At 43.0% G+C, this 12,357-nt stretch overlaps 1 protein-coding gene across 1 annotated transcript in view; it reads right to left on the minus strand.

Moving 5' to 3' along the window:
• The window catches only part of LOC129737543 (synaptic vesicle glycoprotein 2C-like), a 70,862-nt gene that overhangs the window by 43,110 nt on the left and 15,395 nt on the right, over positions 1-12,357 (minus strand). The gene's annotated exons all lie outside the window — the stretch shown is intronic.

Genomic DNA, 12,357 nt, shown 5'->3' on the forward strand with positions numbered 1-12,357 from the left:
TTGATCTGGGACGAAAAAGTCAATTCTAAGTGGGAAGAAACGGCCGCCATCTACCATATATCAAATTAAATACTTCAAATTTATTTCGGTTGGATTTGTTTATAAGGGTTGATCTTACTCGTGGCACCAGAAAGTTCAAAAGAGATATCAGCTCTAAGAAGCAGTTAAATGAAACTGTTACGATTTTCTCCGAAATCATAGATTTACAGTGATTTGGCCTAGAACGGCTTAGAAAGCGCATTTTTAAGGCTGCTATTGCTTATTGTTTGATATGATTTGGCTTTTCGGTGGAAAAAGCCGGATTGGTTTTGGGAGTGCAGATTTTAAGGCTGCTGCTGCTAAATTATTGTTGAGAATTGGCATTCTAGTGAATAAAGATGGTATTGGCTTAGGAAGCGCAGATTTTTGAGGCTGCTGCTGCTAAGTGATTGATTTGATTGAGCCTTCCGGTGTAAAAAGACGGATTGACTTAGGATGCGCAGATTTTTAAGGCTGCGCAGCTGCTGATTGTATGTTATAATTTGGCCTTTCGATGGAAAAATCTGACTGCTGCTGCTGATTGTTTGTTTTGATTCGGCCTTCCGGTGAATAAAGACAGAATTGGCTTAGGAAGCGCAGATTTTTAAGGCTGCTGCTGCTGATTGCTTTTTGTGATTTGGCCTTTGGTGGAAAAAGGCGAATTAGCTTAGAGAGCGCAGATTTTAAAGCTAAAGTTCCTGAATATTCATTTCGTTTGGGTTTCCGGTGGAAAAAGACGAATTGACTAAGGAAGCGCAGATTCTTAAGGCTGCTGCTGTTGCTGATGTTACCGAACGAGTAACATTGATTTGATTTTTTTTTTGAATAAAGTAACTGATGGGTTGGAGTTAGGTTAAAACATTATAAATAGCTTAGATTAGAAAGACAACGGCGGATTCGAATTCGAACCAGTGGTGGTCAACGAAAAGTAGGCGAAACCGAAAAGCACATGCGTTGAACTGAGGCGTTGCTTACGCTTGAACGCAACGACCACAACCACGCGTTCTGGAAGAACGCTAATAAGCAGCGCAGCATAAAAACACGGAGGTTTCTTGGTGAGTCAAGACGCATCACCAAGCCTCTTGGTTCACGGCAGCGATTGAGTTCAGACGTGCCTTGCGATCGCTCTGATAGTTCGAGTTTCCACGGTCCGAAAACAAGATCAACGATAAGCCGTGCGCGAGGTACCGAATAGTGTGTGGTGAAACGAAACCATAGTCCGAGGTGTGCCAGCCTATTCGCGCAATACCCCCAAAACCAAGCAGCAGTTCAGTTGGTTGGACTTGCCATTATTTGCGATCAGCCTTGTGTGCGCGTGATCGATCAGCTAAACCGAACCTCATCGAAGACTGTACGCGCATAGCCATTAGCGCGTGGTTGGTTTGCACATCCGAGCCGAAGAAGAGAGACAGAACCGCATCATCTAGCCGGTAGTGCGTGGTATCGCATTATCGCCTCCATCTCATCCCGACGATCGATCCAGCCGAAGACCGAGGTACGCGCCTAGTCCAAAGCGCGTGGTCGGTCTGCCAGCCATAGGAGAGAGACCGAACCGATCAACCGTTAGTGTGGTGCGTGGTACCGCGCCGCTCCTCCCGTTCCATCCAGGCGTCGCCCGTCCCGTGGCGATTCCTACGTTCGACCGAGTGGGCGATTTCCCCGCTACCAGCCCGACCCCCGTGTGCTTTCTACCCGAGATCGTGAATTCGCCGAAATACACCAGCTTTTATAAAGGTAACTTTTGTGTTAGGAATCCTCCCATCCGAAAACTCCCCCAGCCTAACAAACGCCCTGAGACCCAGGAACAAACGAGGCCTTGAGCGCCCAAACCCGTTAGTCCCCGTGGCTTTAGACCAGGGACTGGGTGTTGCTGGGCAGCCCCTTCTGGGCTGAACCCGTTCCTGGGGAAAAAGTAAAGTTTCACCTGGCGCCCAACCAAAAAGGTTCTCAGGAGAGGAAAAATATTCTTTGAATATTTTTCCTTTCACCTGGCGGAGGGGGAGTTTTCCAAAAGTAGTTTTTGTAAAAGTAAATGTCTCCTCTGGTCTCATCAAAGGCTTATTGAAGTGAATTTTTGATTTTTATTTCGCGGTGGGAAAGCCACAAAATAACAAGGCTGATTGTTCTGAAAAGGAACATTTAAACACGCGGTAAATTGGTTATCCGAAGCTGAGTGACACGTGAATGTTGACCTTCAAGTGAACGGGGCGTAAAAGTGATTCGCTTTCTATTTATTGGCAATTTTTGTGACGACAGCTTCCACGTGCATTTGTGATTTTGTGTTTTTTTTTTTTCGAGAAGACAAACATGCGTTCGCGTCGTTCATCCATTTCCGGTACCGATTTCGCGGTGGTGTATAGTGCGATGTGTCCTACAGATTTACAATCGGAGGAGCTCGACTATGAGCTTCTTCTCCGCAAAGTTATCGTCGCGGAAGATGCGTCGCGTCAAAAACGGGCGAGTTTGCTTAAGCAAATTTTGCGAGATGAAGCCGACGGGGAGAATTTTGAGCTTCACTACGACATCGATCCCGAAATAGATTTTGAAATTTGTAAGAAAAATTACCGCGAAATTCATCAAATGGTAACCTCGTTGCCCAGAAGTCAGACGTCGCATTTGAAAGCTCGTTTACTCCACTTAGGTCATCGATTAGCCGTCATAAAAAACCACGCGATCGGTGATATTCGATTTGAAAGTGACCTCGTGTTCCGAAAAGTTTTAGACCTTTTAAATGAAGGTTTCGGGTCGGCACAATCGCGTATCGGTGACGATGACGAGTCTGAGAGGTTAGGCAATCATAGATACACGTTCGCGGAAAAACGAAAAACCGGAACTATTCCGAAACGAGTTGTTGAGCCAAAATTTGTGACGAAAGAAGAGTTCGATAGGGCGATGAAAGATGTCGGTATTTTGGTTCAAGCGTTAGCTAAGCAAAACAGCAGTATGCGTGAAGAAATAAATCAGTTGACTACTATCATTACCGTCCAGTTTCAGGCTACCGCGTCGAACCACCTTTCCAGTCTTCCGGTTCAAACTGAGACAATTCCGTGCCCGCGTTCTACCGAAATTCCGACGTTGAACAAAACCAATCCGTTTTTGTCTCCCGAGGAAGAAATTCCTCCTTGTTCAGCACCGTATTTACGTGATTCGAATCCATTTTTGGAAGAAGTACCCGCAATGTCTAATGTTCGTACTCACGAACCTTCAGAAAATCCCTATTTTAACATCAGCCCGATTCAGATAACTTCCGCGCAACCGCCGTTCGAGCAGAGTCCGCGACTTTTCCCGAGTTCTCAGAACTATTCGCGAAGAAAAGTGATTCCGGTTTCACAGTGGAAAATCAAAAAGTACTCCGGAAATGATCAAGGTTTAGGTTTGAACGAGTTCATTAATCATGTCCATCAATTAGCCATTTCTGAGCAAGCGAATTCGCTTGATTTATTCGATTCTGCTGTGCATTTGTTTGAGGGGGCAGCTCTTAATTGGTACACCGTGCATCGTCAGCAATTAACAGGGTGGGCTCATTTGGTAAATGAATTGAAAAATGAGTTTCGACACCCAGATTTAGATTCGGTTTTACGTGCAAAAATTTATTCAACTCGACAACAGAGGGGAGAATCGTTCCAGAGCTTCGTGCTACAAATGGAAAAACTTTTTCTAGCAATGAATCACCCTATTTCTGAATCAGAACGGGTGGAAATTTTGAAGTCGAATTTACGCTACGATTCACGAAAAACGTTGGTCGGGAAAAATGTTCGTTCCATGAAAGATCTTTTAAGTTTGGGGAAGGATTTAGATGCAACAGACTTTTCAGTGTTTTCCCGAGTGTTTGGTCCGACTAAAAAGGAAAATTGTGCCATCTCAGAGGGTAGAAAATCTCCTAATTTGTCTCGTCCGTTTGAAGGTTATGACCGTCCCAAAAATCCGAAAAATTTCCCTGATCAAAGTTATAAAAACCCGTTTTCAAAACCAAATCCGAAATTCGCGAAACCTACGGGTCAAAAGACGTTTGTAAATAGTGAATTCAAATCTCAAAATTACTCGAAACCCACAATGAATAAAACAGTCAACAAATCTTCAGACCCTGGATTAGGAACAAGTAGAAGTAGTAACTTTCAACGAATAGTAGCTAGCTATGTACCACCTGGGGAAGGAGAATGCTACAATTGTGGAGACCTCCATGATTTGGAAACATGTCCGATTCCTCGTAGAGTTTTCTGTTATCGGTGTGCGTTCAAAGGTTTCACCTCAGAAAACTGTCCATATTGTCGAAAAAACTTATCAAGGAAGTCCTAAAGCCGCAGGAACTTCAAGAAGCGCAAACTATAGGATTCGATTTTTTACCGGACTTAACCAATTTAGATAAATTTTACATTCCAAGACATATTGTTGAACATGAAGAAGACAAACCACAAATTCATAAAATCACCATAAGTAACATCTTTGACAATCGCCCACACATAGATTTAACCCTCTATGACATTCCGATTCAAGCTTTGCTTGATTCGGGTAGCAGCTTAACTTTTATCAACTCCAGAGTCTTTGATCGTTTGAATCGTGTTAAAATTCGTCCCTTGTCAGATAGTGTAGAGCTACGAACAGCAGATGGCTCGAATCTCGAAGTCATCGGAGAAGTTTTACTTCCTTTTAGATACAACAATAAAACCAGAATCATCAAAACCTTAGTAGCTCCTTCTTTAACAAAAGATTGTATTTGTGGGATTGACTTTTGGGAACGTTTTGGGATATATCCAGCCATCGCCACTATTTCCAAAAGTCCAGTCAAACAGCTGACGGACTCTGAAAAGCCAAGGCTTAGCCTTGAGCAGTTAGCGTCATTAGAAGAAGTCAAACGATCTTTCAAAACTGCTGACTCTGATTATCTGGACACTACCGATTTGTGTGAACACCATATTGTGATCAAAGATGAATTTAAATCAGCTAAACCAATTCGTTTATACCCCTATCCATTGGCTCCTAAAATTCAGGAAGGATTATTCGCTGAAATCGATCGATTGTTGGCAAGAGGAATAATTGAGGAGTCCAATTCGGATTGGTCTCTGAATGTAGTACCAATTCGAAAGCCATCTGGTGAAATTCGCCTCTGTCTCGACGCAAGGAAGCTCAACGAGAGAACCGTTCGTGACGCGTATCCGCTTCCTCATCCTGGACGGATTCTGAGCCGGTTACCCCGGGCAAAGTTTTTGTCGACCATAGACTTGACGGAAGCGTTCCTCCAAATACCCCTGGCACGGGAATCTCGCAAATATTGCGCATTTAGTGTTCAGGGGCGTGGGATGTTCGCCTTCCGCCGATGTCCCTATGGTCTGCTTAACAGTCCGGCTAGCTTGGCGCGGCTTATGTCCAGGGTGTTAGGAAACGGTGAGCTGGAGCCGAATGTCTTTGTGTACCTGGACGATATCGTTCTGGTCACAGAGACATTCGAGGACCACATTCGGCTTCTCTCCGAGATCTCTAAGCGTTTGCGACGGGCGAATTTGTCAATCAAGCTGGAAAAATCTCACTTCTGCCTGGAGGAAATACCTTTCCTCGGCTACATTCTTTCTTCTCGAGGTTTACAGGTAAACCCTGAGAAGATAAGACCTATTGTAGAATATGAAAGACCTGTGACAGTGACTAAGCTGAGGAGATTCCTTGGCATGTCAAACTATTATCGGCGATTCATTGCCGATTATAGTAAGATAACTGCTCCATTATCCGAACTTTTAAAAACTAAAAATAAGACCATCAAGTGGACATCTGAGGCAGAAGTAGCATTCCAAGTAATTAAAGAGAAACTGATAACATCACCTATCCTAGCAAGTGCTGATTTTGATCACGAGTTCATCTTACATACCGATGCGAGTAACCACGCTGTGGCCGGCGTGCTAACGCAACTCCTGGCTGATCAGGAGCACGTCATCGAGTATTTTTCAAAAAAACTAACAACACCAGAAAGATCCTATCATGCTACAGAAAAAGAAGGTCTTGCCGCTCTTCTCTCTATTGAACACTTTCGAGGGTACATAGAGGGTAGTCACTTTACACTTGTGACAGATTCGTCAGCGTTGACGTTTATAATGCGTTCCAAATGGAAAACATCCTCCCGACTGAGTCGGTGGAGCTTATCGTTACAACAGTATGATATGACAATCGTTCATCGCCGAGGACGAGACAACGTTGTACCCGATGCGCTTTCACGTAGTGTGATGGCCATCCAAAGTACTTCGAAGTCGTCATGGTATAATGATTTGAAATCTAAGGTCGACACCAATCCTGAAGATTACCCAGATTTTCGGTTGGATGGAAACAATCTTTTAAAATATGTTTTCCAGGACGATTTAACCGATCATCGATTTGATTGGAAAATCGTTGTTCCTGAAGATCATAAACGAGACATTCTAACCGCAGCACATGATCAATTCATGCATCAGGGTGCAGAGAAAACTCTGGCCAAAATTCGGCAACAATATTATTGGCCAGGAATTACAAAGGACGTAAAGTCGTATATCAAAAAGTGTCAGGTTTGTAAAGAAATAAAACCTCCAAACACTGCTAGAACACCGTTGATGGGAGACATGCGTACTCCGAACAGACCGTGGGAGATCATCGCTCTGGATTACATCGGACCATTGCCGCGGTCTAAAAGTGGAAAGCAATATATCTTGATCGCATTAGATCTATTCAGTAAGTGGGTACAGATAAAAGCTTTTCCTCAAATCTCGGTAAAATCACTTTCGACTGAGCTAGTAGATCATTGGTTTTATCGAAACTCCGTGCCTGCTGTAATTTTAACAGATAATGGTTCCACTTTTACCTCCAAAGAGTTCGGTTCATTAATGTCGAGATACCAGATCAAACATTGGCTTACGTCGCGTTACCATTCGCAAGCAAACCCGGTAGAGCGTGTCAACCGCGCTATCAACACAGCTATCCGTTCTTACGCGCGGACCAGTCAACGTGACTGGGACCTACGTTTATCTGAAATAGAAGTAGTAATCAATTCGACAATCCACTCATCTACGTCGTATAGTCCATTTCGCGTTGCAAGAGGTGAGGAAGTTGTGTTAAAGGGATGCGATCATAAGTTGTTCGTAAACCCAAATGAACAATCGGTAGAGAATAGACTGGAAAGAATTCGTAATGAACATCCCAAACTGTATGAAAGTGTTCGCAACAATCTTATTAAAGCTCATGAAACCTCTACTCGGAATTACAATTTACGTTCACGTAAACACGCGAAACCGTTTTCCGTCGGTGATACGGTTTATAAAAAGAACACAAAGTTGTCTAACTCCGCTGAGTTTTATAACTCAAAATTAGGTCCTCAATATTTACCTTGTACGGTGCTTAAAAGGTATGGCTCATCTTCGTATGAGTTAGCAAACGCAGACGGTCAAAACATCGGAGTTTGGCCGGCATGCTTACTGAAAGCTGCCTAGAAGACAGACAGGTTATCTGAAAATAAAGTCAAATTTTTGGATGTGACTACTCTTCGATCGTGGGAACTGATCACTCTGGCGGTTCGTGGTGCGGTTGCATCTTTTGAAAAAATCGGATAACTCGGAACATTCAATCTATTAACTCGAAATAATTTCGTAATCGTCGTGAATAAACTCAGATACGTATCTAATACATTCATCAAAATTGATGTGGAGACGTCCACGAAAATAATTTAACGCGCGCGTATCAAAAAAATTGATGATATGGTAGAAGATCTTCTTAGACCGGTTAAGAAGAAACCAATCAAAGTAATCATCAGAACTATCTCTGATTGATATATCAAATTGAGTAGAAGGCGATAAATGAGTAATCGGTTCGCGATAAATTTGGCCAATGGTCCACATCGGATAGAATTAACAGCTCTCGACTTCATTCGATTCTTTCGATCACTCAGATGGCATCAACACTCGCGAAACGATGAATATTTCTGTCCGTAAGCTCAATCACGACATTGACAACTAGCTACAGCAGGTGTTGTAAGCTCGAACAAGGCTCTCAATTCACCACTAAACGGAAAAAAAACCTCGATTCATTCATCTGTTCAATTGATGATAATTATTCGGTTTGTTTCGGTATAGGCTCAATCGATTAATGATCCTTATCCGTTTCTTCGACAACCTTTTCCGCGGTTTTCAGAATTCCGTGCACGTGCACAAAAATGATCAAATGTTTATGGAAGTTGTTGATTAATTATTTTTACAGGTCCATGAATAGTTGATCTCGTTCTCTTCTCGTGTCAATTGAAGGGTGTTGTTTGGTTGAGGATTTTGGACTTCGATTAAAAAAAAAAAAATTAAAAAAAAAAATTGTTTAAAAGTTCCTTCGAAGAATGATGGAGGCATGTTCGATTAACTGTAAATAAAAAAAAAATGATGATAATGTTGACGATTATCGAATTCACCGAAATGAGCCAATGATGTTTTTGTTTTGCTTAAATAATAAATAATTTAACGTTAAAATTCCTTTTAAATTTTTAGAGAAAAAAAAACCATTTGAATTATATAATCCCAATAGTTTTTTTTTATTTGACCAGAGGGGGACTGTTACCGAACGAGTAACATTGATTTGATTTTTTTTTTGAATAAAGTAACTGATGGGTTGGAGTTAGGTTAAAACATTATAAATAGCTTAGATTAGAAAGACAACGGCGGATTCGAATTCGAACCAGTGGTGGTCAACGAAAAGTAGGCGAAACCGAAAAGCACATGCGTTGAACTGAGGCGTTGCTTACGCTTGAACGCAACGACCACAACCACGCGTTCTGGAAGAACGCTAATAAGCAGCGCAGCATAAAAACACGGAGGTTTCTTGGTGAGTCAAGACGCATCACCAAGCCTCTTGGTTCCCGGCAGCGATTGAGTTCAGACGTGCCTTGCGATCGCTCTGATAGTTCGAGTTTCCACGGTCCGAAAACAAGATCAACGATAAGCCGTGCGCGAGGTACCGAATAGTGTGTGGTGAAACGAAACCATAGTCCGAGGTGTGCCAGCCTATTCGCGCAATACCCCCAAAACCAAGCAGCAGTTCAGTTGGTTGGACTTGCCATTATTTGCGATCAGCCTTGTGTGCGCGTGATCGATCAGCTAAACCGAACCTCATCGAAGACTGTACGCGCATAGCCATTAGCGCGTGGTTGGTTTGCACATCCGAGCCGAAGAAGAGAGACAGAACCGCATCATCTAGCCGGTAGTGCGTGGTATCGCATTATCGCCTCCATCTCATCCCGACGATCGATCCAGCCGAAGACCGAGGTACGCGCCTAGTCCAAAGCGCGTGGTCGGTCTGCCAGCCATAGGAGAGAGACCGAACCGATCAACCGTTAGTGTGGTGCGTGGTACCGCGCCGCTCCTCCCGTTCCATCCAGGCGTCGCCCGTCCCGTGGCGATTCCTACGTTCGACCGAGTGGGCGATTTCCCCGCTACCAGCCCGACCCCCGTGTGCTTTCTACCCGAGATCGTGAATTCGCCGAAATACACCAGCTTTTATAAAGGTAACTTTTGTGTTAGGAATCCTCCCATCCGAAAACTCCCCCAGCCTAACAAACGCCCTGAGACCCAGGAACAAACGAGGCCTTGAGCGCCCAAACCCGTTAGTCCCCGTGGCTTTAGACCAGGGACTGGGTGTTGCTGGGCAGCCCCTTCTGGGCTGAACCCGTTCCTGGGGAAAAAGTAAAGTTTCACTGATTGCTTGTTGTGTCTTGGTCTTCCGGTGGTTAAAAACGGAATTGGCTAAGGATGCGCATATTTTTTAAGGCTGCTGCTGCTGATTGTTTGTTTTGATTTGGCCTTCCGGTAGGAAACAACGGATTGGCTTGGGAAGTGCATATTTTAAGGCAGCTGCTGCTAATTTTTTGTTATGAATTAGGCCGGTGGAAAAGTAGGATTGGCATAAGAAGCACGAATTTCTAAGGCTGCTTCTGCTGCTGATTGTTTGTTTTGATTTGGCCTTCCGGTTAATAAAGACGGAATTGGCTAAGGAAGCGCAGGTTTTTAAGGCTGCTGCTGCTGATTGCTTGTTGTGATTTGGCCTTCCGCTATCTGAAGACGGATGGGCTTAGAATGTGCAGATTTTTGAAGCAGCTTCTGCTGATTGTTTGTTTTGATTTGGCCTTTGGTGGAAAAAGGTGGATTGGCTCAGGGAGCGCAGGTTTTAAGATTGCTGCTGCTGATTGTTCATTCTGATTGAGTTTCCGGTAAAAAAGAAGGCATGACTAAGCAAGCGCAGATTTTCGAGGCTGCTGCTGCTGCTGATTGCTTGTTATGATTCGGCCTTCTGGTAGATTTTTAGAGGTGGCTACTGCTGATTTATTGTTTTGATTTGGCCTTCCGGTAGAATAAGGCAGATTGGCTTAGGAAGCTTAGATTTTTGGGCTTCTGGTGGAAAAAGACGGATTGCCTTAGGAAGCGCAGATTTTTTTTAACGGGTGTTAAATAAAAAATGAGAATTTTTTCAATGACATATAAAAAAAATTGTTATTTTTTTTTTTATCGATTTCAGTATTTTTTATTAATGACATAATGTATTTTCTTTAAAAAAAATGTCAGTGAATGTTTGAGTAAGGGCCGTGGTCTGATGTTCGACGCAACTCTGTCGCGCTGCTCTCACAAGAACGTTGTACGGCACTTACGTCCATTTTCCGGATACAATTCCGGATTCTTGTAGTCAGTTGCTTCGAGTCCTGTGCCCTCCAATTGTTTTTATACACTAGGGTGAGCCAAAGAAATCCTCTATTGGGCGGCACTGGGGCAAGTTTGTTGGGTTACGATCTTTCGGCACGAACGGTATCTTTTTCTCCTCAAGGTACGCCAGCCAGCCAGAACGAATGACGTCCAGCGGTATTTTTTGGTCATCCACCGACACTGTGATTTAACCGTCTCAATCTGCTCCTCCGTGTACTTCGGCGACCTCGTCTTCTTCCTACAGACGATTCCTTCCATCTTGAGGGTACGATGGATCAATACGTGGGAGCAGCCATATTTCCGACCGGCGTCACGCAGGCTGGTTGCGTCCTTGTTGTCAAACAGCTTCTTTAACGATGTCTCTACTTCGTCATTATCGTCACCGGACTACCACTTCCGACCTTCCGCTCTACGTTCAGGGAACCCAGGATACGATATACCGTACTGACAGGTACATTTTCTTCCTTAAAATGTGCCACCGTTAACTTTTTTCCTTGCTGGAAATTCTCGGAGTTCGCGGAGCACGTGCTGTTTCGACGCCATCTTTGCTTAGACTAAATTCAAACTAGCAAAACCAAACACCCCTACTGTTTCTAGGGAGCCCAAAGAGCAATTATCTTGGAGAAAGAAAATTTTACGCTCTTTATTTGAGTTACTGAAAGGTATTGAAAACATTCTCATTTTTATTTAACACCCGTTAGGCTACTGCTTTTGCGGATTGTTTGTTTGATTTGGATTTCGGAAGAAAAAGCCTGATTGGCTGAGAAAGAAACTTCCAAATTGTTCCGGCCCTGGCAAAAAAAATAAAAATAAAACAGAGCGACAGGAAAAAACACACAGTTTTGGAAAGCCTTTGCCAAGAATTGAATGTAGGATTGAGATGTAGGATCGTTGAAAATATGTTTTTTGTTGAACAGAAAAACAAAAGTCGGTTAATTTTTTTTATTCTTGTTTACAGGAATTTAACCCATTAAGGTTATTCTTCCTCGATTTAGGTGGTGTAAAATGATCGAATTAAGAATATAGGTGAGAAGGAATGTAGAGATGAGATGAAGAATATGCTGTTAATTGTAATCTATTGTGATAAAAGTAATAGTTATATTCGGCATCACTGAAGATATATAAAATGAAATATATTTCTATGACAACGTGTGTTATTTTCGAAACACTAGCTAGACAAACAAACGAATCAAAGTCAATCATTGATCTATTCTTGAGAGTGACAGACGTCCCTGAGTGAATCTCTGATTTTTTATTCGTAAAATCATGACATTGTCTGTCTGTCTGTCTTTCAGCATGTTCCTTATAGGCTTGGAAACTATCAAATTTGGCACAGGGTTTTTTCAGTACCAGAATCATTCACCTATGATCATTAAAGACCCCTCCCACCATCCAGATGGTCATGGAGATGGGTAGGAGGAAGGGGGCTCCTTTTCAATTTTTCACATAGTTCCAGACTTAATCAAGCAAATTGAACCCAATTTGACAGGGAGGAGTGATAGGATACGATAAATGTCTCTATGAACCTTTGATACCCATCCCTATTTTCAATGGAGAGATAGAAAGAGGGAGGTGACTTCTTCAAAAAATATACGTAATTCGAAAACTATTCAAGGAAATGGAAACAAATTTAGCATGGGGTGGCATTTGAATACGA

The sequence above is a fragment of the Uranotaenia lowii genome, chromosome 1 (assembly GCF_029784155.1).
Source record: "Uranotaenia lowii strain MFRU-FL chromosome 1, ASM2978415v1, whole genome shotgun sequence".
In the NCBI taxonomy this organism is placed as follows: Eukaryota; Metazoa; Arthropoda; class Insecta; order Diptera; family Culicidae; genus Uranotaenia; species Uranotaenia lowii.